Source organism: Tauraco erythrolophus, chromosome 14, assembly GCF_009769465.1.
Source record: "Tauraco erythrolophus isolate bTauEry1 chromosome 14, bTauEry1.pri, whole genome shotgun sequence".
Taxonomy (NCBI): Eukaryota; Metazoa; Chordata; class Aves; order Musophagiformes; family Musophagidae; genus Tauraco; species Tauraco erythrolophus.
In genome coordinates, this window is record NC_141478.1 from 4365699 (window position 1) to 4392460 (window position 26762).

General features: G+C 41.0%; 1 protein-coding gene across 4 annotated transcripts in view; it reads right to left on the minus strand.

The window, feature by feature from the left end:
• Positions 1-24083, minus strand: part of MEF2A (myocyte enhancer factor 2A) — a 95209-nt gene extending 71126 nt beyond the window's left edge. For 3 of the 4 annotated variants that reach the window (XM_086620417.1, XM_086620415.1, XM_086620416.1), the window contains exon 1: positions 24063-24082. The gene's annotated coding sequence lies outside the window, so the exon portion shown is untranslated. Of the gene's footprint in view, positions 1-24062 lie in introns of all 4 variants that reach the window. The other variant, XM_086620414.1, reaches the window with a different exon arrangement.
• Between the last annotated feature and the right edge of the window lie 2679 nt (positions 24084-26762).

Consider the following 26762-nt stretch of genomic DNA (forward strand, 5'->3'; position numbering starts at 1 on the left):
CCCCAGGTCCTTCTCTGCCAGGCAGCTCTCCAGCCACTCTTCCCCGAGCCTATAGCGATGCTTGGGGTTTTTATACCCCAAGTGAAGGACTCTGCACTTGGCCTTATTAAAGCTCATGCCATTGGCCTCAGTCCAACTATCCAGTCTGTTCAAATCCCTCTGAAGGGCCTCCCTACCCTCGAGCAGATCGACACAGCCTATCGATTATACGTAGTGTATCGACTATACGTAGCAGTCAGACATGAATGACTTCTTGAAGGTATTATCTTTCTAATTGTTGCACTTAATGTTAACAGCCCTATCTTATTTTGGTAAGAGCAATTCCATCCTATTCTAAAACTTTGACAGTGCCTGTAGCATGAAAGGTAGATGAAAGTGTGCAACGCTCAAGTTCAGACACCTCAGCCAATCTCAGAAACTGGAGAAGTGAGTGGTTCAAGCTGGTGTTAAACTCATGTATGTGAAGTGATAGACTTATTTAGACATAGAAATGATTTTTTTTTTTTAATTTTAACAGTATCACTGGAGTACAGGAGGAAGAATCTGCACTCTTTTCCATTCCCTTCTGTTGTGACAAGAAAGCATTTGTCTTCATGAAAACTTAACTTCACTAAGCAAAAAAAAAAAAGCAAAAACACCACACAAAAAAAACTGCACACACACCACACCCTCACATATTAAATGTATTCATTAACGTGGATTCTGTAGACTAGAATCAGATGCTAGCTTAATTATTTTACAGCATCTCCTTGTATTCATTCTAAGTAAATAATCTGTGAACATGATTATATGGAGTTACATGAACAGAAAAGTGAACCACAGTGAACTGGCATGCAGTTTATACACAGCTTTCAAGAACCTGCTTAGAAGCATTCCTGCACTTGCAAGAAATCTTAACTCCTCTTAAAAAAGAGTTATTGTTGAGCACTCCAGGCCTTCAGGACATTAAAACCGTCTTTCTTTTACATGCTGACTGGAAGCCTTGCAGCAGCTGAAGCAATAAATATTGACAGCTAGCTGGCAAACAGCAGATATACCAGTGCTCACAGTCTCCAATTTCCCTGCATCAGCAACGACAGAGCCTAGAAGGGACAGTGTAACTAGGGCCTAATATGTTCATCTGCATTACTGCTGCTTTTGTGTGGATTTTCCCCTCAGTGAGACCAGACCTTTGAGCATACCTGCTTTCAGATACCACCCTGAAAACTTCAATTATCTGTTAAATCTCATTGCAACATGCAGCTATACAGTAACAAAGCTCTCACTGCGGCCACAAATCGTACTGCAAGAAGCTTCCAGCATCCAGTTCCATCCTTTCATGCTCTTACATAGCTCAGCTCCTTCTCTCCTTACTGATCCTTTGCAAGTTTTGCATACAAGGCCACAAAAACTAAACAGTCAGTGCAAACACAGGAAAAGCTGTATGCCAAAGTATAAGACACTCCTAACAGCACATAAGAATAGAAGAAAGAATTAGTAAAGTGGATTTTAATTAAGGAATTGTATTGGTGACCGAGTTCTACTTTTCTCTCAGTTCTCGCCTTATATCCTCTACTTTGAGGCAGGATTACAGAAGCTGTAAGAAAATGCATTCAGACTTGCTTAAAGGAAAGAAAATTAAAACCAAAACAAAACACAGACTCTGAAATTCTGTCTTCCCACTAGAAGAAAGGTATCTTACCAGCAATTCCCCTTGCAGTTCAGACAAACTGCAGATTAATAGTTACTTTTTAGCAGATTTCACCTTGATGCCAAGCTAAACAGATTTTTAAACTGAGATTTGAAACAAAGACTTCTTAGTACAACCACAAATGTTGACCACTGAGTCAGACCTAGTTCTCAAAACTTCGGCTTATGATCTCATCTGAAACGATTAGATTTCACCCCTGCACAGACACACCTATGATTATGGTCTATGTTTAGATTTGTAAGAATTCACCAACATACAGTGTCATCATCTTCTCCAGCACACAGCTTCACCAGGGGGAGGGGTGAAGATGTCCTCCTCACCATAAACATTTGCATGCTTTCAAAAGGAAGATATGAATCAAAACAAGCTTACCCTGTACTTCTAGCAGGCACTACTCAACACATTACGTCAACCAATACTTACGGAGATTCTTCCTTCTAGCTTCTTGCAGATTTTCCTTCCTCTTTGTCTACCACTGAGTATATTTAATTCTAATGGTAGTAACTGGTTAACAATGTAAGCATGCCTTTACCAATGGCAGGCGCTCCCCAAAAAGCACAAACCCTTTAGTATCCTGCACCAGAAAAAACAGCACAGAAAATCTTAAGACTACGGTAAATGCATAGTTAGGTAATGGATAAGCACGCACGAGCCAGGTCTCTTGCCGAGGCGTAGAGCATCCAGAAAGCAGCAATGCATTAAGCTTTGGTTTAAACAGAGTAAATAAGATTTCTGCTCTTGCATTTTAATGCTGTCGAGTCAGTCCGTATGCACTATCTGCAAGACGTCGGCTTGGGCATGGAAAGGAAGAAGTACTTAGACTGTCTAGTGAATCCTCCTCAAAACCTCATTTTATTCAAATGGTGCCCCTGCCTAACTCTTTCAGTAGGTGGAACTGAAGCCAAGATATTCCTGAACAGGATAGTTGTATTCCCTGCAGTCTTCCCATATGGAGGCGAGATAGCTCTCAAGCCTCACTGTTTGTTCTTTTTTGGAATGAGTTCAAGTTCGCTTCAGTGAAGATGTCCATCCCATCCCGTTGGAAGAAAGACATTAAAGGAGAAGGGGAAGTCCGCAAAAGCAGAGGAAAAAGTGTGATGGAGCACAGCAGCAGAAAGAGTTAGTAAGTTTATCAGTAGGGAGTTTTATCTGCGGCATTTTCTCCAATTTGATGCCACGACGCACAGAAAAAAAGACACAGACATGGCTTTTTTAATTTAGTAGACTTGAACAGAAATTAAAACCAAACTGGTTCTCGTTCACTTTCAAGTATTTCACCTTAAGGGAAGGTCTTTCAAGGATGCACATGGTATTCTTTGGCCTTCTGAAAGCAAAATCAATTAAACACAAGACTCAGTTCTCATAATGAAAATTTATTTACAAGAGTCATGAGAAAAAGCAAGCTAAAATCATGAAACTGAAATTAATAAATATTTGTCAATAGCACTGACAAACCCACTACAAACAAGTGGCAGCTTTTGCTAGAAAGCTGAGTTTTCACTGGTAGTTCTGAACTGTCTCAGATCCAGGCTGCTACGGAAAATAAAATGGGAACTCTAAAGTGACCTTGTTGTTTTCTTACACTATTCATTCAGAAGCTTGGGCAAGAGGATTACTAATATTTTGAAACACTTACAGAGATCAACCATAGCTTCCAACACAATTATATTCCACAGGGCTAGGAAACAGTATGTATCCTAATGGATACAACACTGAGTGCACAACATCATTATGCTTTATGGACTAATTTCAGCTCTCTATTATATTTAAGACAATTTAATGCTGCTTTACTATGGGTATCCTTAAAGGACTCAAAAGAAAACCCACTGGACTTCGTTGTAACTTTTCTGTGAATGCAGTATCTACCGAAACTCAACAGAAAATATGTGCCATCTTTGGAGGAGCTTACTAGTCCATAATGACAGCACATCCAGAGAAACAGCATCCAAACCCAAAATCCTACAATCCATTACCTGGAAGAAAACGCCTACATAGTCTTCTCAACAGGAAGAGGGGCACAAAGCTACCGGCTAGAAGATGTGCAAGTTAAATCACAGCTAGGGGAGGTGGAACTCTTTGTTCCTCTGCTTTTCGACAAGCCTCACTGGCATGACGTATAGCCACTGGACCTGAAGAAGAAAGGAACTCCCAATGCATTCAAAATTCACTTGAATCTTCAAGATTAAGGAATGCAATCATGCAAGTCTGCAACTAAGTACATCCCATAGTAATAGGTTAGAAATACATTGTCCCATATTCAATATTAAAGCTGCACTCTCGTGCTCAGATCCAACCTAAGACATTTTCATTCCTCTGGGTCCACAGCTGCAGTGCAAGAATCCTGCTACCACAGGCTAAATGGAATCATGCAACAAACTGGAGACATTGAACAGGCCATCTAACTCTTTCTGCTCAGAACAAGATGTCAAAAAACCTTGAATAGTAAACCAACATCACACTCAGCACCAAATCAGCAGAGAAAATGGCATTAAATTTTATTAGTTTTGCATGAGATTATATTCCATTAAAGAGATTATCCACACTGTCTTGATAGAGGGCTTATGTATGCCACTCTTCCCTGCATATCATCTCCCAAATGCTGACCTGTCATATCTGCAGAAGACATGTAACCGACACATTAGCTTTTGAGCACAAACACCACCAAGAAATTCTGACAATATCACAGTATTGCCAAAATTTACATTTGCAGCTCTTCTTAAAGATGAAGTACCTGAGAGTCAGACTGTTACTTTCAGATTTCATTTTAAATTAATCGTTAGTCATCATGGCAGCTGAAAACTGAATCATAACAGCTGAAAAAAACCCAAATAAAATACTCTAAAAATTATGGTGGATTAAAAAATATCCAACTACTTTTTGAATTCTCAGTCCTCTCTTACACTGATATGCAGACACAATGCTGCAGCATTCCAAATTCTGCAGTTGGTTACATCTCAGTTACAAACTGAGTCTCTTCAAATAGTTTGACAACATTTTCATTAACAGAACTCTGAAAACATTCAGTGAAATCTAACTTTTTGAGTTTCACTGTTTTACTCATTTGCACAAGATCACAGTTACTAGACACACACACGCTAAATATATTACATGCTATCATGGCAGCAGGTCAGTTCTGTACAAGCTGCTTGTATTAAATTTCTCCTATAAGTGACATGAGAGTTTAGCTCTGCTACAGCAAATATAGGAAGAGGCCTCACATTCCAAACAGCCATATGAAGGGAAAAACTATGCCAGAGTACTAAGTACGCCAGTGCTACTTTAACCCGTTTACTATTTTAAAATGCACATGTAAGCCTTGCATTTATGTTACCTATATTATGAATTTTTAAGGTTTAAAACTCCAAAGCTAATTGCTTGGTCTTACTCTCTTGCTATGAAAATTTAAGGAAAAGGTCACAAGTTTACAGTCTATAATGTGTGACATGCAAGACTGATGAAATTGAAACAGTACATGTTATTAACTGGGTAGGATATTCAACTACATTTGAAATGTTTTACTGGTTTATTAAACCCGTGGGGTACAGAGTAACTACAAGGACACATTTTAAATAAGTATCATTGCACACTGTTCTAACAATTTCATAGCAGATGCTCTCTATAAAATACACTGACATATAAAAGAAACACCACACATTGTGTCTATGTATTCTGACGTATATAGAAATACACACACTGACATATAAAAACATACCAACAAATCCAAGTTGTCAAAATCAACAGAGCACACACTAGAAGTACTTTATCAACCTCTGTCACAATGCTTTCCTATGTCATACTACAAAAGAGGATACCAGGAAAGAGAACGCCAGCCTAATGGAAAGGAAGGCAATCTCTTCTAAAAGCTGCCTATAGACTAACACAGGGGGACACTTCAGATCACGTGTTTCATGGCTTCAGACTGCTGCCTTTGAGAACCCTAAGATAAAAGGGGAATAGACTTGATCACAGAGGTCAGGAGAGATTAGAAAAGTATCTGTATTCTGCTGGAAGACAACACATTAATCCTTTTCTTCTCGTAAGTACAGAAGAAAGCCTAACTCAAACACTTATCAGTAAGACTGTAATCACAGTAAGCTTCAGCATTGAAGTTGGAAGCAGAGGGAATCTATAGACCTTGTTAAATATTTAGGCAGCTAGCCTGCATAAAAATCTCAGACTGTTCCTACTCTAATGAAACCACATCCACAGTGGTTAGTTTAAAGTTACTCCTATACCTACTGAAGCTGCAAGTGCATGTTTGCTGCATACTATAAGCACATCCTGACACTGTTCCTCTTAAGCAGGAACTTCACAAGACTGTTCATACATCACTGAGTGGTCCTCCCTTTCCACTGGATGAGGGACACCTGAAAACCAGATAGAATTACCAACGGGTAACTGAGTTACCTACAAGAAAGATATGCTATAAGCATATCCAAAGAACAAAGCGAGGCAAAGGCACAGGTATGCTGCAATAAATGGTTGATTTTGAGTAGATGATACTTGAAACTAGCTCATTATTCAGAGTCATTCCTTAATTAGTCTGCAGAGAACACCAGCATTCATCAAATAATACACTGACAGAAAGATACACAATACCACATTTTTTTACAGAAGAAAAGTGTTGAACATTTGCAATTTTAGTCCCTCAAATGTTAAGCACCAAACCATCTGAAGTCTACAGTATGGTTCTGATAAATTGAGCAGGTTTCACTTAACATTTTAACTTCTGCACTAAGAAACCAAAGAAACCACATTGGAGGCACCAAATAATCTCTAATATAGGAGAGTTTTTTATTTAACCAGGAGAAACACTTACATTAGCTACACGCAGAATATGTATTCATACAGTGTCACACATAAGCGCATGATTAGAGATACTTTATCTGGTCAAATAGCACCATATTGACTAAGTGCTAATACACAGCAGTACTCTGCCTGATAGCTTTAACATCAAATCTGGGCCATCTTTGCACCTACAGGTTTCTATGCAGCTGCTGTTAAGAATTCCCCACCTCCCAACCCATGGGAGCACAGAACCTGTCACTGCAAATTAAAAAAAAAAAAAAAAGCCCTCCTCAAGAATCATGCTTCACCTCTGCATAACTGTCAAAAACATGAGCCTAGCTGAATTATAATGTCCCAATTATTTATTTCTGCTAAACCTTGCATTTGACTTCTCAAAAATTTAAGCCATCGCTTTCTTATCTGCAGACTTGAAATCATTTTTTCATTACATCTTATTTGAAAATAATTTTCCATCTTGATGACTTAAGTTACATACCATTCTGACCTGCTATTAGCAAAGTCACAGCACTGAAATATAACACACACCAAAAAAGAGTACCAGCACCATAGAAGTAAACAACAGTTAACACATTCAGAGTAGTCTAATACCAGATTCCTTTCGCAAACAAACCAAAAAAGAAAATCCACCTAACTAAAAACAAGAGCTACACTGATAAAAAACCACAAAAAAATAACGAAGTAACTGAACCCGTAAACTTCAATATGAAGACAAAACTAAGAAGTGGAATCAACTAATATAACTTGTCTACAAAACCCGTGTTTTTTGTCCTTCTTAATTAACACATTTCTGACTGCACCATTAAAAATGTAGCTTCCAAATCTCACCAATACAGTAAAAACTAAAGAAACAGTGCTTCTACTGCAAGAAAATAATATTAGGGTCCTACAGAGACAAGTTACAGTCTTATGAATCAAATGAAACATCTTTTGACTAAGAACAATAAATGCTCAATATTATACAACACATTTAAAAAAAAACATTGACCTTGGTGGAGGACTGAATTAAATCATCAGCAACTGTTTGATGCATTACAGGTTACCCTTACTTCAGAAGCAAACAAAAACCCAACAACAGAAATCAAAACCTACCTAACATGATAAATAATAAAAGTATAGCTTGCATAATGTAAAACTGTGCAGATGCTCCATTTTTAAGATCAGATAGTAATTGTTTTGCTTCTCCAAAAGTGTTGGTCAGTTTTGGAGCATCTACTTTGAGATCCCAGGTGGAAAAAAGGAACCAAAATCTATTCATGTGACATACCTAGCTGACTGATCAGGAACTCTTATTTATGACAGCATTGGAAGACAAACCAAAAATGGAAAGGAAGATACTAAGATAAGTGAAGAAGAGATACTTACTGAGAGTAGAATTCACAAGACCTTCCTTTCTTCCTCAGGAAAAAAACACTAGCACTTCGATAGATAAATAGGACAGAAAACTCACCATCTACCCACCAGGAAAGGAAATGAATGAAAGCTCCAAAAAAATAGCAGAGAAAGACAAAGTGGAGACAGCAGAAATACTCCTAGTTTGCTTGCAGCTATCCCTCAGAAAAAAAATAATTATAAAGAATAAACAGCTGAAGTCTGACATATTCACTCTTCCAAATCCTCACACCAAAAATCAAATGCAGCATAACTTCTATTCTTTACACCACTTCATTTTAGCCAAGTCACATGGCATGCCATACCTCCTCTTCAAAATACTGTTCTGCCCTGTCACACTGACAAAGAACAGGACAAGAGATTGATTGCCAAATTGCACCTAGGCAGGGAGAGGAGGATTGGGGCATTTGCACCAGGATCAGAAAGCAATCAACCAACTCCAAGGGCAAGGCAAGGCACCAATCTTAAATTTCCTCAAGGACAAGACACTCAAAACAAGGCAAGGTTTGCCAATAAAAGTAACATTTGCTGCTAAAGCAATGGATTAGCAGACAAGCTTTGAGGCACAGAAGTCCTAGAGATCACAATTTAAACTTTTAAGTTTAACCTACAGGTATCAAATGGAGAACTGAAAACAAATGCAAAAAATGTAGCACTCTCACTAGAAAATTACTTCTAATTTTTTATCTTCCAGATTTGTAAATAGCAAGAGCTGATGGAATTTCTATTTTGCAGAATAAATTTCTTAGGTAAAGCTAAGGCTTCTCAGAATCAGGCAACCATTTGGTGAGGCGAAATTACAACAGTAGAAACTACCACCATCATCATCCAACCAATATCAACACCACAAGGTCTGTATGCTGGACAGTACACAAGTCTGTCACACACACAGGTCAAAATAAACCAAAATATTTTACCTCCTTAGTTTTCCTGATTTCTTAACAGCCATCTGAGTCAAAACTTTCTGCTTAAGAACAGAGGCATCAATCTAGACCACAGACAAATTTTGGAACTCCAAGTTTTAAAGCCACAAACTTCACTGTAGTCTTTCAGAAAAGATTTTTTTAAGGATGACTCATTTAAATTTGTCACACAATTATTATGAAGAATTTCAAGCCCACTTTTGAAGGCATTTCATGCAGCAAGGCTTGATAAATTAAAGGATCCTGGTATGTTCTCACAACGCACAAAAAATGACCAAACCACATCTAATGAAGAAACAAATGGAAAAAGAATAAAAGATGGTGAGTGCCGTCATCTGTTTTACTGTAACATATCAAATAGTTTCAGTACTCTTCTGCTAAAGATATGATGAAAAGCTGAAACAGGAATTCACAGCTACAAGCCACACGAGACCATGTGATAAGACCTCAAATGCAGGTGCACTGACATCCACACCTCACTAGCGAATAGTCATAACTGAACATACGCACTGAGTTTCTCAAAGACTTAATAGATGACAAATACAACTCTTAAGACATATTCTCCATTAAGAAACAGGTTTGCCCAATTTAGATACTAAAATTAAAGGGCATTTTGTGACACCATGGATTTTAAAGTGGTAGGGATAAAAAAAAAAAAAAAATGCTTTCTCTGTGTGGGTGTCCTAACATGCCATTGACTCACACAGCTACATTACACTAGTTTAAAGGTAGCCTGCATACATCTATCTACACACATCTATCACGATATAGCTTTATCTTTGATCCAAAAGGGGATCTGAGGAATTCTAGCTCAACAGACTAAAAGACTGATTTCCCTGAATTTTGTCTCTAGTCTGGAAGACAGATAGAGATATTAATATTCTTCCCATCATGCATTGTTCAGCGTAGCACCTTAGCAAGCCTTTCAAATGACAGCGTTACTCAGATAAGCCAAGGAAGTTTCTGTATAGGAAACAGAGGTAAGGCCTATAAGCTTCTAACATGTCTGAGCGTGTGCACAGACCTGCTGGATGCGCAGGTCTAAGGTCTGGGTAAAGAACCTTTTTGGTTTAGATTTCGTATAGAAATAGCCTGAGACTAGAGGAACAGCACTACAACCTAGAAACACCTTTTAAAGAAAAATTATGAAAACAATACGGATGTTGTCTTCCCTCATTATCCAAATGACTTGCGAGCACCTTTAGATCTGGTGCTTCTTCCCACAGGTAGAGCACAAACCCTGGCAGTAAGAGGGCTGAATTCTCCTGCAAAGGCACAGGAGACAAAGCAGGAGAGAAGGGCTGGCCACATGCTGACTGGGTTGGGTGAGTGAATGGTGCGTGCCTTTCTCTGCCACTGAACTACAGACAGAGCTTCCTGCACCTTCACTGAAGTCCTGGAATTCCATAACAGCATCTCAGCTCACCGGTGCATTCTGCAAATTAAGAGTGGCAGTGAAAGTGCAGATCTAGAGCTACATTCATTAGATTGAACAGTGAGACTTCAACATTTACTGTAGCTCTCAAACAGAAATGTACAGTTTTGCAATGAATGATTGCAGAGCTGTTCTCTAAACAATGATAATCCAATCAGTTATCACTCATTTAGACAGATACATTATTTTAATTATGCTCAAATTGTCTCCTATTGCTAAAATAAAAGTTAAATAATTTTATTTAGTGCGATAAAACAGCAGAGGAGAAAGAGACATAGACTGTCATTCACATAAGCTTTCTAATCCAAAAAAAAAAAAAGAGAAAAAGATGGTTCCCTACACGCTCAGGAACCATTAGATTTTATTTTTTTTTTAATGCTTTAGAAAGTTTTGCTAAGGCAATTTGTGTACTGACTATAATACAGTCAACATTCTGTATTACAAAGGAGACAACAGCAAGATCTGAGTAACGTGTATTAAAGAAAACATACTCACTGCCATGGGAACCCCACTGGAACTCACTATTACAAGTAGTCTATGAGAAGCTTTTCTGTGCTAGACTTCCTCTCCTAATAATCTCTCTACTAATACTTCTAAGACATAAACATTAATAGTGTAACAGGGAACAAGCACACAGGCAATGTCATCAGCTTACAGCACTTTCATCTAAATAGGTCTAACAGACACAAGGAAACATGGTAGAAAAAAATATCAGAATAAGATCTCCATCACTTACACCATCGCTACAGCCAAGGATTTAGCTGGAACAGTGAAACTAATTCACTGAAAATTCATTGAAAGCACAGTTATGTGGGAGAAACAAGGAAAAGAGAAAAACAACCCCACACACGCAACACAAAAACCAAGCATTTCAAGAAATGTTTGAAATACAGTTGAAAGCTGACTTCACCTAATCTGGTTTAGAAGTTTCACCAGAATAATTTTGTTGTAACAAACTGAACCATACTAAAACAGTGCCTGTACGAAGCTTTTGGGATGTATATATCTAACAGGAAGAGAAGCAAGTTCCACCGCGCAATTTTCAGTTATAGTGCAACTCTCTGTATACATAAGAGCACCAGCAATACTGGCGAAATAAAACTGGAGTTAGTTTAAACATTAAACTACACATAGGACTTGCCAAGTTACTGCCATTTACAGGAAAAGCTCAAGAAATCTTTCAGCATACACAAGACATTAACACACAGCTAAAACTACTTTTCTAACTTCCTGTGTGGAGGCAGCATATGAAATCCACCTGGAAGCAGAACTCAAATGTCATCAGGACAATTTGTTTCCAACTACATCTTACAGAGTCTAAGTCAGTCTTTCAATCATGGTGTGCAAACTCAAACACTACACAATAGAAGCTTTTCTTACAAGATTTTTTTGCGAGATTTGAGAGATCAAAAACCAGGATCTAAAAATTTTCAACGTAGAAGTTTTATTAGACTCCAGAATAAATAGTTACCCATCGAAAAATAGAATAAACTTTCCGTAAAAAGCATTTTATATTTTGAAATAACAGAACAACATTTTTTGCTTAAAGTCAAGAGCAGCCAGTATTTGTATACCTATCATTAGCTACTGAGGATGTGAACACTTCACCAAATGGCTAGCTGTATCACACTAAACGCCGAAATCCATTTTTAATCAACAAAAAGCACAGCAGCTTGGCACATAATTTTGGGGGTTTTATGAGCTTCAGAAAAAGGTACTTTTCTACGGAAATCCAAACAAAGTTTTATTCCATGTTTTCTGGAAGACATCACATCGCAAGCGGCATCCTGAATGTATCGTATATCAAGTTCCTTCCCCTGCATAGTAACAAGAAACAAAAAGTATTCTAATCCCTTGAATATCATAGCAACTACAATAACTACAGCACAAGACCTTCCAAAAATAAGCATTTTAAATGCAGAACTTACCCTTCCAAATTAATACACCTACAACAATATTTTTCGTTAATATATGCAATTGTTTCCTTCCCCAAATCTGTATTTGTGTCTAAGGAGACCGAAATTAAAAAAGATAAGACAATTATAAAAAGTAGTCAAACGCAGACGCATAGTCTCAAGTAAGTAGATACATTAACAGTAGGACACTTCGAAGTTTAAATTTAGCTCCGAGACCAGAAATACTGGTAAGTTTGAAACAAGGAGGAGTTTAAGGTAAGATCAGAGAGCCTCACCATCTCTCAAGCCTGAAAGTTGATAAAGCAAGCCTGACACACTTGAGCTAGAAATATAAAAAACAACCTAAACAAAGGAACACCCATGGAACTGAATTTTCTATCTTCATTCCACTTTACTTGTATCTGGTTTGAAACAAAACAAAAACTGCTTTCAAGTTACTTTAATTGGCTGTTGTCAAAATCCTGAAGGAAAATATCTGTGAATCCTGACACAGGTGGGCTGAAGTGTTCACGTTCAAGATCCGGTTATATCTTCAAAAAATTCTCAACTACTCCTTCCTTCCTCCCCTGTGGCCCAAACACTGACACATCACATAAAAGCCAACAACTGGGCTGGCCGTCCCTTCACTGTTCCAATACTGCTAACAGATCAGACTATTTTAAGATGAGCTAATTATGCCAGTGAAGTATCTTATAAGCCATTAAGATTAAGCAGAAGAGACCATGAAGAATTAAGAGCAGTGAAGTACAGACCAGGCAGAAGCAAGAATTGTGATCTCAGCTATTCAAGAGATGCCTGGAGGATTCCTTGTAAGATCGCAACTCAGAATTTCACTCTGTACGTACTTTCTCCTGCTTCTAACAGTTGTAACAAGCACAAAAGAAACTTCACATGAAAGGCTGTTGTTCCTTACACCTTCAGAAAATTAGTCATTCAAGCCTTAGAACAACACACCAAAATTTCTGTGGCTTGCTTGTAGGCATTATCTACATGCATGCAAGATAGACAGCCACAGAAACAAACACAGATGCCTTAAAAAGTAGATTCGAAGAAAAATCCTCAGATTGTAAACTTGTTACACATAAAGTTTTCAACAAGTTTATCAGATTATCTTCTCATTAACACTTCATTAAGGAAACGCATCATGGAAAAGTAGGCTGAAACCTCTTTTGAGAACTAGTCAGCCAGTATCTTCAGGAATATTGTGGTAGGTCTTATTATTGAACAATTCAGCCTTAAAAATATCATGTTTAAAAAAAAAAAAATAGGACCTAGAAAGTCCTCAATAAAACACAGATATAAGCCTCACATCAGAAGGTGGGGAGAGGGATTTAAAAGAAATTTATCAGCACCTGTTAGAACAAAACAAGATATTCCCTTCACTCTTCTGTTCCTTTTTTTTTGGGGGGGGGGGGGATGAGGGGGAGGGAAATGCAGAGGAGATTTAAACAAAAGGTGTTAAAACAGAAAAATCTAAATGGTTTCTAAGCAAACAGGTCTTCTGACTTTCTTTGACACAAATAAGCTCCTGCTCCCTGACCTCCAGAACATAAGTGTAAGGGAAGCTAAAAAAAAAAATGTTTCTATAAATATATTAGCAACAAAAGCAGGGCTAAGGAGAATCTCCATCCTGTACTGGATGCGGGGGGAAAAGAGAGTGACAAAGGATGAGGAAAAGGCTGAGATACTTAATGCCTTCTTTGCCTCAGTCTTTAATAGTAAGACCAGTTGTTCTCCAGGTACCCAGCCCCCTCAGCTGGAAGATGGAAACAGGGAACAGAATGAAGTTCCCGCAATCCAAGGGGAAATTGTTGACAACCTGCTACACCACTTAAGACACACACAAGTCTATGGGACCAGATGGAATCTGCCCAAGAGCACTAAGGGAGCTGGCAGAAGTGCTCACTAAGCCACTTTCCATCATTTATCAGCAGTTATGGCTAACTGGGGAGGTTCCAGTTGACCAGAAGTTCATAAAGAAGGGCTGGAAGGAAGATCCAGGGAACTACAGGCATGTCGGTCTGACCTGAGTGCTGGGGAAGGTTATGGAGCAGATCATCTTGAGTGCCATCACGTGGCATGTATAGGACAACCAGGTGATCAGGCCCAGTCAGCATGGGTTTATGAAAGGCAGGTCCTGCTTGAGTAACCTCATCTCCTTCCGTAACAAGGTGACCCACTGAGTGGATGAGGGAACAGCTGTGAATGTTGTCTACCTAGACTTTAGTAAAGCTTTGACACCATTTCCCACAGCATTCTCCTACAGAAACTGGCTGCTCATGGCTTTGACAGGTGTACTCTTCGCTGGGTAAAAAAAATGGCTGGATGGCTGGGCCCAAATAGTTGTGCTGAATGGAGCTTAAATCCAGTTGGCAGCTGGTCAAAACTGGTGTTCCCCAGGGCTCAGTACTGGGGCCAGTTCCATTTAGTATCTTTATCAACGATCTGGAGGAGGGCATCAAGTGCACCCTCAGCACATTTGCAGACAACACCAAGTCGGGCAGGAGTGTTAATCTGATTGAGAGTAGAAAAGCTCTTCAGAGAGATCTTGACAGCCTGAACTCATGGGCTGAGGTCAATTGCATGAGGTTCAACAAGGCCAAGCACCAGGTCCTGCACTTGGGTCACCACAACCCCATGCAACACTACAGGCCTGGGGAAGAGTGGCTGGAAAGCTGCCCGGCGGTTAAGGACCTGGGGGTGTTGGTCAATAAGATGGCTGAATACGAGCCAGCAGTGTGTCCAGGTGGCCAAGAACACCCAGAGTATCCTGGCTTGTATCAGAAATAGTGTGGCCAGCAGGACTAGAAAAGTGATTGTCCCCCTGTACTCAGCACTGGTGAGGCCTCACCTTGAATACTGTGTTCAGTTTTGGGTCCCTCACTACAAGAAAGACATTGAGGTGCTGGAGTGCGACCAAAGAAGGGCAACAAAGCTGGTGAAGGGTCTGGAGCACAAGTCTTGTGTGGAGCAGCTGAGGGAATAGGGGTTGCTTAGCCTGGAGGAAAGGAGGCTGAGGCAAGACCTTCTTGCTCTCTACAACTACCCGAAAGGAGGTTTGTAGTGAGGTGAAGCGGTCTCATCTCCCAAGTAACAAGTGATAGGATAAGAGGAAATGCCCTCAAGTTGCATCTCATTGCAGGGGAGGTTTAGATTGGATATTAGGAAAAAATTCTTCACCAAAAGGATTGTCAAGCATTGGAACAGGCTGCCCAGGAAGTGGTTGAGTCATCACCCCTGGAGGTATTGAAAAGATGTGTAGATGTGGTGCTTAGGGACATGGTTTATTGGGGGACTTGGCAGTGGTAGGTTAACGGTTGGACTTGATGACCTGAAAGGTCTCTTCCAACCTAAACAATTCTATGATTCTAGCACAACGCATCGAGCTTCTATTCCAGATCACAAGAATCAAATCCTGAGTGCAAATGCTGCATAGTCAATTCCCTGCACAAAATCTCCACATCATTAGAATTTTGTAAACAGCATCTGGATTGGAGTCCCTGTGTAGGAAGAAATCAGAAACGTTCTACACAACTATCTTCCCATACGCTTACAAACAGGCATCATCGAAATGAAGATCTATTTAAGAATTAACTTTATTCTGCTGAACGAATGAATCACAGCCTAATATAACATTTAGATCAAATCAAATATATTAAAAGGAAAGTAAATTAAGAAACTGAATGCAGAGTTTTAAATTACCCTACCTTTAAGAGTTTATTTTCATAAAATTAAATAAAAACACTTCAGAAAATAACACTGTTTACTGATACAAGATTAGGGCATTATCAATGACGGCATTAAAGCCTTGAAGATGGAACTGTCTATCACCCACAGCTTTCTAAACCTGCTTTTCTAATAAAACGAGGTTTATGTGATCACAGTCTTTTCTCCCTCATTAACAGTTTCCGATTTAATTGGCCAGTTTCAACCAAGCGCCACAGTGAAAGTACCAATTATCTTTAAGACTTCATAAAGTGCTGCAGAACTTTTGACGTGGCAGTTGCATGCAGCCCCCAAGTGAAGCACCTGGCCTGCAGGGACCAGAGGCAGGAGGTTCTGCTGGATCACTCCAGCAGTCAGCAGGCATCTGCCCTCAGATTAGCCACAGCCAGCAGGCCATTTAAGATATTTACAGAACTTAAAAGAAACACACTGTAAGATCAGGGAATAACAGAACAGTCAAAAAATAAAGGAAACGGAAGTTCTCTAAGTTTTATTACTACAAAACCACAACTTCACTATTACGTTCAGATTATTTTAAAATTTTTCTCCACCATTTCGCCAAGCCGTATTTTAATATCATAAAAAAACGGGCTATAGTACACAGAACAAAAAATTTTCATGTACGTGTTGTCTTTCTTCTTCCCTCTTTCCCATACAATGTTTAATTTGCTCCTGAGCCATAAAGCTGGAATCCTTTTATCTTATGCAATCACACTGGTTATGCTTGCCTAGAGCCAACATTAACAGGACAGTCTACAGATCCTTTAATGAGTTCCGTCTCCTCTTAGACAAAAATTAGAACGTGAAAACTAAAAAAAAAGGCAGCAAAACCAACAGTACCCATGAGTTACATCAAATTGCAAGTAGCCTAGGCTTGTTCTAAAGTCATTCTTCAGTCCTGATGGTTATGCTCAGCTTAACCAGGACCCCAACTGCTGCATGAGCATGTCTGGATCACCAGAGGGTGCTGCAGGGGCTCTAACATGACTACACAGCAGATTTGGGCTTGGATCATACATAGCCTTCTAACATGGGGTAAGTCCTTTTCACAGCTTCTTAAAAAAGTTAGTTTTGCACTTGCGTCTCTTCATAGTCACAGCATTTCGATCCCCTTTCCAATCACCTCCTCTGAAGTGAATGACTTCTTTTCCGATAGAATCTGGTGCAAGTCTCATATGAGTACCTTGTGCTAACACACTATGCATTGCAAATAGTTGACAGCAACAGGGCTCATGGACTATTTCTCGGGCATCCTCAAAAGGTAACTATAAAAACGAGCGTGTCACCAGTAGGCTTAACTTGACAGTACCGGAACCCATCTCCTCAGTAAAAACATATGGGGAATCTACACCTGAGAAAAAAAGACTGCAACCCACTGAACTAGAGCAGTCTCATATATAGGGCATGCTGAAAGTATCTGCAGGAAGATTTACGGAAAAGCAGCTAGTGGGATAACTGTGGGCTATCAGGTGACATTTCACCTGACTGTGAATCCAAGCCTCCTATGCAGAGAAGACCGGAAAAAAAAAAAAATCAACTAGGAGTCACTAGGAGCATCCTTTGGAACGGTAAGACAGTAACAGCAGTTGAAATTTTCAACTCTCACATAACCCTATTTCATGTTCTGAACAAATCATTACTCTTTTAAAGTACCTTCTCCATATTTTGCAGGAAGCATCTAAATGACTCCAGTATTCAGGAACATTAATCACTTATGTTTTAAAATACAGAACTTTCAATCATTTGAACACATTTTACTAGTTCCTTGGAGCTACTGAACTAATAGTGATAAATAGAAACATTGGCCAACAGCTTTTTGTTTTTAAAGGGAAAAATTTATTTTACAATTATCTTATGATAACTTATCTTGTTTATCCCTTCCTCTCAAATTTCAACTCATATTAAACCCAGGACAAAGTCTGGGGGACTTTAATTTCTCTGTGTCCTTCACTGAGAACGAGTGTTCTGTATTTGTACCTGATTCTGTAATATAGAGTTGGTAAAATAAAATATTTCTAATAATTCAATTGATAAGTTACCCGTTAATTTTTTTGATGGCTATTCAGGTTAGTTTTCATGTTTCTGACAAAAGAAAACAACAAACAGCTACTTAAAACTGAAAATTATCCTTTGATATTCAATGTTATTACATGTTCTACATATTCCTTGTGAATTTTTAGAGTATTTGTGTTAATAACTAGAATTTCTTCAAATACCCCCATATTCCACATCTCCAATATCCAGCAAATACCTGCCCCCATCTACTCATCACACCTCTTTTCAGCCATGCAGCATTTTGTCTCCCTCCTCTGAAGGAGTTTTCATTTAGTGCTTCCTAATGGAAACCATTAATACTTTTATGGCTGGTACTTTTTTCGTAATCCAGCCCAATGCCTCTCAAAGCAGAGATCTTCATATACATTTCAGTGACAAAAAGTTAAGACGGCACCATGTGGAACGCTATGAACAAAGATAAGGAGAACAACAAGAGAACAAAACAAGAAAACCCTACGCCACACAAACCACAAAAACCCTAACTCTCCAAAAGAAACACAGGAGGATATTAAGGAAGTGTCTCAGAGGAAATCCTTCTTCTGCACTGGAAAACTTCAAATCTCAAAAGTCAACTAGCCACACTAATATGCGTATTATCAAACGCAGACTAACAAATATAATTTGACAGCATATAGGCTCAAAAATTTCATCAGAAAGTGCTTTTCACTTGATGTGTACAGAAAGGGAACAGTGTATCTCCTGCCACACCTTTCGCTTTGTCTTCTTTTACCCTGAAACCAACCAAGCTCAGGCTTCTGAGCTACATTTGCCACTTGAATTGCAATTAACACCTCATAACACAGTAACACAATAATTTTAGCAGTTTCAAGGAAAAATAAAAATATTTAGTCACTGAAAAATTTAGTTTATTTCCCTCACTGCACAACAACTTAATACAAGCACAGGGACAGTGGAACATCCCATTTTCTCAAATATTCTCAGAAGACTCAGTACTTTGAAAACTCACTGGAAAAAGCAATGGTTTTGAACTGTCATATACACCAACTTACTAGCAGCCACTCTTGCCAGCTTACAGTTTTTAAAACAGGATGCATGCAGTCATATCAGGAAGAGGGCAGCTGCTGTGAAAGAATGACACCAAAACCAAGATGTCCTTAGTGCTGATAACCTCACACAATGTTTCTGAGCTATGCTATACAAGTTTTCCACAACAGTAAGATGGTCAATTAAATACAATTCAAAACATCTGAAGAAAGATGCCCACGTAGTAGCACTGTCACTTTTTTTGGTATTCGAGGAAAAAAAGATTATAGCTTCTTCCTGTGCCTCCCAGACTCAAGTATTGCAGATTTTGCATGATACTTGAGGGAAAAGTCACCTTTTCCTGACACCTTTCAATGGTTTCTTTAACAGACGCTGCCAAGGCAAGTCTGTTCCGCCCTCTATGACCTCTCATCCTGTTGTATGCATGTGGTATATTTGTGAGTCTCTCAAGATTCAGCTATTTGCCTGCTCTCTTCTCTTACAATTATTTGTAATTCTTCCACATGCCACCTTTTTACACTTACAGTACCTTCCTACGTATCGTGACAGACACCAAAATGATCTCCTCTGAATACTCTCTCCCAGCTCTGTAGGCCTCTATCTTCGAGAAGGAAGCGTTTCACAGCATAGCCGCAGCACAGCTCAGTTATAAATGTGCTTACATAATTATATAGCTAAAAGTTCAATAATTTATCCCCTTTGACCTTCCCAACACTGTAAGTGATCACAGAAAACTGCAAGATCAGGCCTGTGTATATTGGTGCAGCACTCAATACTGACACTGACCACAGCTTGCAAGCATCACTGCAGGTATCGAGATGACATATCCGCCTTACATATTCTCACAGGTCTATGGTTAGCTTTCAAACAATAAAAATAACATTAGTCCAATCCATGCCATCCTAAATTACAGTGTTGAAAGCAATCTGGTTGTCAAATGAAGCTGAGTTTCAAAAACACTTGAAGGGGTTTGAAGTAAATGGAAAAAAATCCTTCTTCCCCTCTATTACCATCATAAAAGTATCATGAACACAAACATATCCGTTCTACACCCCATCCTTTTAGGTGATCTCTGACCACCACAGTGAAGGCAAACATTTTTCTCCTAGTTATTTAGCCCTTTATTTAAAAACAAAAAAGAAAAAAAAACAAACAACAACCAACAACAACAGGAAAAGATGCTTTGTCATCAATGCCTGGTACACAGACACTCAACTCAAAGCAAGCACTTTTCCCCAACTATGCTTGGCTGATAATTCCTAATGCTTACTTTTTACCTTAGTATAGTTAAAACAGACATGTAACAATACTTAGTAACAACCAGTAAATCCAGCTGAGCACAGAGCAATCCAGAATGCACTTTTAAGTCTCTAGTTTGGCCCATAAGGACTTCAGCAGAACTCACAGCTCTTCAGAGACAGAGACACATATAACTGGGATACTTACCTAATTAAGTATCACTAACATTTTGAATATAAAGCAGTTAATTCCCTGAAAAATAATTCAATTAATCACATTCTTATTAAGAAGGATGGATTTTCTTCTCATCACACAGGCACACTTGTACTGTTAAAACACACAGGGAACAAGAAGCATAATGATTTCTGTACAAAAGGTTCTAGATTCCCCTGCATCAAAATTCTTAAAAAATTCTCTGTCTTTACTTGAGAGTCATTCCTGCCTAATTCTTCACTGCAGCCTCAGATTAAGGGGAAAAGGAGACGGAAAAATTACCAAATATACCATTTAAAATACTCCAACTCCCTGACTGTTTTGGCAGGGGGGATTGAAATCTCAGGAATGGAGCTGTCTTGCAAGATATTAATTCCTCTCTAGTGTAAAATGGAAGTGAGAGTATAAAGTACAAGGGTTTATGTTCCTAAAGAAAAACATATTTGAGTTATGGATAAAGAAATCCAGAAAAAATTGTCATAGAACCATTAAATGTAAATCTAAACAAGAGAGTTCATAAACAAAAACAAGGAGTCCCTCAACACAGATGAAAAAATCCCTTCCTTTTAACTCCATAAGCAATAACTTGAAAGACCAAGCATTAAAATAAGAATACAATATATGAGGGGGGTGGTAAGAGGCAGAAATCTTGATCAGACGCTTACTTGAAAACAAACAAAGCAAACTCCACTACTGCAGGCTACAAACTTCACCCCCCATGGCATTATTTATTAGCTGGTATTCTACCACAGAACACATGCTGAGGGACAGCAATTGTCATATTACACAGCTGAAGTCTGGTTTTAACTCTTAGTAATACTGCTTTGTTCATTCACTAGAGACTGTATCAATGACCTCAAACACATTTTGATTAGCTGCCCAAAAAAGTGCCTTAAGTCTTTTTACCAGAAAGTCAACAAAACTAACTTGGAGGAGGGGGGGAATCAAGAGAATGTCTTGCTGTAATCTTACAACCTTCACAAGACGCCAAAACCACCTTGCGAACATTCAGGGAAAAAGCTATATTCAGTTATTTCAGGGTTTTATGCATCTTCAGAGACTTTATTCGTTTCACATGACAGAAAGAGTTAAAGTAAACCCGCATTCAGTACATTGGCTAGCTGTACATCCAGTACAATGGACATTGGCCAGTCCATTCAAATAATTACTGCACTGGCAGTAAAGCATGTAAGAAAAAAGAGGAATGGTGCATTGATTTCCCCTGCTTATACTACCAGAGCTGAAGGAATCAAACCTGAACACAAGATGAAAGACATCAAAATTTCTGTTCCATCTGATCAACTGAAAAACACATTATTACACATGTGAAATAGTGTCTTTCGACCACAATAAACATGAAAACTTAAATAAAGTCATCTTGTGCTTTAAGGAGTTACGCAGCATATACGTCACCACATGACATTCAAATTAATTCAAAGTTAAGTTTCATTTCAATAAGAAGGAAAAGTACTTCCCAGTGTTTTGCACCCATTGTCAGGCTGCTGTCATATTGAACAGACTCAAAGCCTGGGTTTTACAGAGTATTTAATCCTGTGGCCTCTCAAAATAAAAAAAAAAAGAATTTGGTGAAGTGAATAAAATGTGCTAATGTTAATTTTTAGAAAACATTTTTTAAAAAATTGAGCTGAAACACAGATTTCTCTCATGCAAGGCATAACAAACCACAGGGATTACAAACCGGAGATACTTCTTATTTAGGCAAAACTTAGCTCCCAAACTAATACAGATTTGCACACTATACACTACACTACTTTTACTGCTGTTAGAGAATTAATCAGCTGTGTTTTGTTACGCACAGCACGACTGAGAGCAGGTAAGGTAGCACGGCATTGTTCACACACTTGCATAGTGCTCCCAGTCTCTCTGAAGCAGCACTCAGGCCCAGAATACACAGAATGACATCAACAAGTTATCTGAGAAACTTGGCTAACATTCTAAAATAAACCCTGTAAAAGCTTTGCTGCCCACACTAACCAGTTTAAGGTAAACCGCACACACTTCAGCTCAAACAAGGTTTCTAAGTAAGACAGTTCTTCTGCTATAATAAGCCATTTTATTCTACAGAATTATTTCAAGTTTTAATTGAGCCAAGTCCTTCTCATCTTGCTAGTCCAACATGACTCAATTCTGTAGATCAATTTACCCAGCTTCATAAAATTCAATGTTCACTTATTTCTTCATCCCCCATTTTGCAGAGAAACTGACGTTAAGTGAAATGACAGGAATTTAAACCCAGATATCCATGCATACGCAAAGCATGCTATGGGCCGACTCACTCACAGAGGGGAGGTGTAACCACACTGGTTTAAGGCACACTTAAAAAATGGAGCAAAATAAACAAACATACAAGCTAAAGACTAATACATATCTACCATAGCTTACAGTCTGCAAAGGCCTTCTCACAAATAAATCATTAGAAACGACAGAACATTAAAACTGGCTTAGAGGAGTTGCACTGGCAGAAAGAGAGACTGCCATCTACGCTAAAATTGCTCTGAAGTAGATCCCATCCCCTTCATTGAAGGATTCTTCTCATTTACTGATGATACTCCTCTACTACTGCTAGTGGACTACATCAACTACAGATTTATAGAAGATATAGAGGAGAAAAAATAACTAACCAGGGCACTAGGTTATTTTCCTTCCTAAATTCCAAACTGAATGCCCTCAATCAAACAAGCTCATCTCCAACTGGCCAGCACTACTATAAAACCCCTTAATATCAAGACAAATTGTTCCATTCTCTTGTTTTTGTTTTACTAGCTAAACGAATATAGAATTTTAAAACATCACTTTGTAATTATGCCCTTTAGTGACCAAAAGTGTTAACACTACATCCTTTATTATGACTCTTCTAAACTATGTAATTGAAAGACATGTAATTTTGCACATATTCTAGCATCTAAATAATAAAAAAAATAGTTTAAAATAGGAATCTCACACTTCCCCTCCAAATGCAAATTGCTTGTTAGAGGAAGAAAAAAGCAAAGATTACATTCTTACATGTAAGAGACAGAAATAAAGATATTAAATAATTTTTAAAACAGAATAGATTATAGAAACGTTCTGACACCTTTTGCATAGGTTGGTTACACACTAGCTAGCAGTAACAAGACAACAAAAATACCTATCAAAATATAGATACCTAGTTCCTAAAAATGAAAAAAAAAAAACACCAACAACTTGTATAAGGAACAATTATGTGTAGACTGTTAACATAATTAAGTTTGAAAGCTTATAGCCCTCCTTAGGCTACATAAAAATTTACCAGACTGAAAAAGGTCTAAAACAAAAACTGTCTATATTACCAATTCCATACCAAACTACTTTTGCTTTTTTGCTTACTACTGTTTATGAATTATTCCTTTTTGTTGCTCCTTTGTACTTCTCAGAGCCCCTTTCCCCCACCGTTCCTAATAGATTTAGTCTTTGTATGACTATGGGGCACAACGGTTTTACACTAAGCACTAAAAAAAAAAAAACCCTGTTCTTAAATTGTTTTTTTCACCTCCTTACAGAACTCCAGCTTCTCAACTCTGACATTAATCACTTGTCAAACAAGTCACTACGGCTTAGTTCTTCTAAGCAATTCCATTCTCTTTGCCACCTAGCATCTATCTCAAAGGCAGGTAGAAATTTACCGGAAAACATAGCTCCATAAACTCCAAGAATGTACTGTCTCTGCAGTCAAACACAGAACGGTCTCTTTTCTTCTCCTCAAGACTTCTGCACGGAGCTGCTGAACACAGAATCTGACTCGCCGTACAGCACAGCCGTCCCTTCAATCTTTTCCTCCTCCGGACAAAACATCCTCTAGTTTACACACCAGCCACCAGTCCCTCCTCCCGTTCGCCGCACACCTTTATGCGGCGAACAACTACTTGAACAATTTCCACCTTCCCCTCCTCCCTCCCCGACCCCCGACCGTTTTCGCCAGCCTAAGGCGCGGACAGACTCCTAGGAAGGGCTTTTTTTGTTTGTTTGTTTGTTTTTAAACGTGATGCTGCTTACCCGACGCGGCTGCGGAGCAGCAGGACAGGAGGCGCTTCTTCTCCCCCTTCCCCGCCACACACCCCCGAGCGGGGACGCCGGCCACCCGGGCGCCGCCGCTCTTACCTCAGCGCTCCCCGAGCGCCAGGGCCTCGCACCCCACCCTCTCTCCCCGGCGCACCAGCCCCCGAGCGGACTCCGCCGGCCTGGTCCACACGCCTCCATCTTCTCCTCCGGCGAGCGGGGCAGGAAGTTCTGGAGAGGCCCCGGGCGCGGGGAACTCGCCCACCCGCGGGACCCCGCGCCCGCCGCCCCCGCGGCCCGCGCCCCTCCCCCGCCCGCCCCCCGCACCAACTTCCCCGCCGGCACTCCCCGCTCCGCTCCGCCGCAGTCGGTGCGGCCAAGCGGGAAGGGGATGGTGGGGGCACTCTCCTTCTCCCTCCTTCTTCCCCCCTCGGCCATCGCCCCCGCCCGTCACCGCTGCCCCTGCCTCCGACCCCGATCGTTCGCCTCGCTCCGCTCCTCGCCTCCGACCCGCCGGCCCCAGGGTACAGCTCCCCCGCGCTCCGCTCGTCCCGAAAGCAGGGACACCCCCCCGCTCGCTCACTCACCCGCCCGCTCCCCTCGCTGCCCGCCGCCGCTCCTGCCTCCTCCCCGCTGAGGCTCCTCAGGAGACACTGACACCGGCGCACGGATACCCGCTGGGCGCTATTTTTGGGAAACAAGGCCCAGTCCGGGCCGGAACTACTTCCTCTGTCACACTCTCTCCTCAGGCGGCGCAGCCGTCTCCCAAGAATATCCTTCCGCTCTTTTCTCCCGGCAGCTCGGACGTCGCTGAGGGCGCTTACCCGAGCCAGGTCGGGGCGGGAGGAGGGGGAAAGCGTGGGTAAACACGAGGTGAGCCTGCGCCCGGCGGCGGGGCTGAGAGCGGCCCGGCTTGAGCGCGCAACATCGCCGGATTATTTTGTTTTACCATGGGGAGCGGCCGGGTCTACATTCTTCACTGCCGACCCAATCCTGCGGCGCCGCGAGCCGATAGGGCAGCGCGCCGGAATGATGGGGCGGCAGAGCCAATCACAGTGCCTATAGAGAACAGAGGCGTCGGCCAATCAGACAGCAGTTGGTGGGCGGGGCGTAATGAAACGTGGAGGCCTTGAGTGACAGGACAGCGCTCAATCAGAGAGAAGGAGAGGGAAGGGACAGCCAATCAAAGCCGAGCGTATGCGGGCCTGCTGCGAAGGGAGTCCTCGGCCTTGCCCCCTCCTCCCCAACCTCGGCTGCAGCGCATGCGCGCAAAGGCCCCGCCGCTCTCCGGGCTGCCCCGTCCCTCGCCTCGCCGCCAGTGACGCACGTAGCCAGGCCCGCCCCTCCCCACGCAACGGCGCATGCGCGGACGGCGCTGAGCGGGCAGGGCGGGGCCGCGCGCGCCCCGGCTCCGTGCCGCGGGGTTGCCGGGGGCAACGGCTGCGGCGGGGCCGGTGAGGGGCCGCGGCTCCGCGCCCCCGACCCGCCGCCTCCCGCCCTCCGCTGCCCTGTCCTGCACCCGCCGCCACCGCAGGGCCCCGCAGCCCCCGCCCTCCTCGGGAGAGATCCGGGGGGAGCGCCCCGCTTCTGCCGCGCAGCCGGCGGAGCTGTTTCCCCAGCTCTCGTCTCCCCAGCAGGGCAGAGCTTTGCTCCTAGAGTCCAAAGCCGCGTCCTTGAGTTAATTAAAACAAGGCGCGGTAAGTGGTCCCTCATCTTCTTGCACCACCACCACCTCCTCGCTACAGATATATATTTTTAATTTTTTTTTTTTCTGACTAGCTTTCTGTGAAAATCACTACTCTAGGAGGACACGAGCTCTGTCTTCGCTGATGGTGACAGTCCATCTTGCTTCCTCCTCACAGAATCACAGAATGTCAGGGACTGGAAGGGACCTCAAAAGATCATCTAGTCCAATCCCCCTGCCGGAGCAGGACCACCTAGATCAGATCACACAAGAACGCGTCCAGACAGGTTTTGAACATCTCCAGAGGAGACTCCACAACCTCTCTGGGCAGCCTGTTCCAGTGCTCTGTTACTCTTACTGGGAAGAAGTTCTTCCTCATGTTTAAGCGGAACCTCCTATGTTCCAGCTTAGATCCATTTCCCCTTGTCCTATCTTTGGATGCCACTGAGAAGAGCCTGGCTCCATCCTCATGACAGTCATCCTTTACATATTTATAAACATTAATGAGGTCCCCCCTCAGTCTCCTCCAAGCTAAAGAGACCCAGCTCCCTCAGCCTCTCCTCATAAGGGAGATGCTCCACTCCCTCCATCCATCCTCCACTCCTCCATCCATCTCCACCTCACGTTATCTTTGTCACAGTTC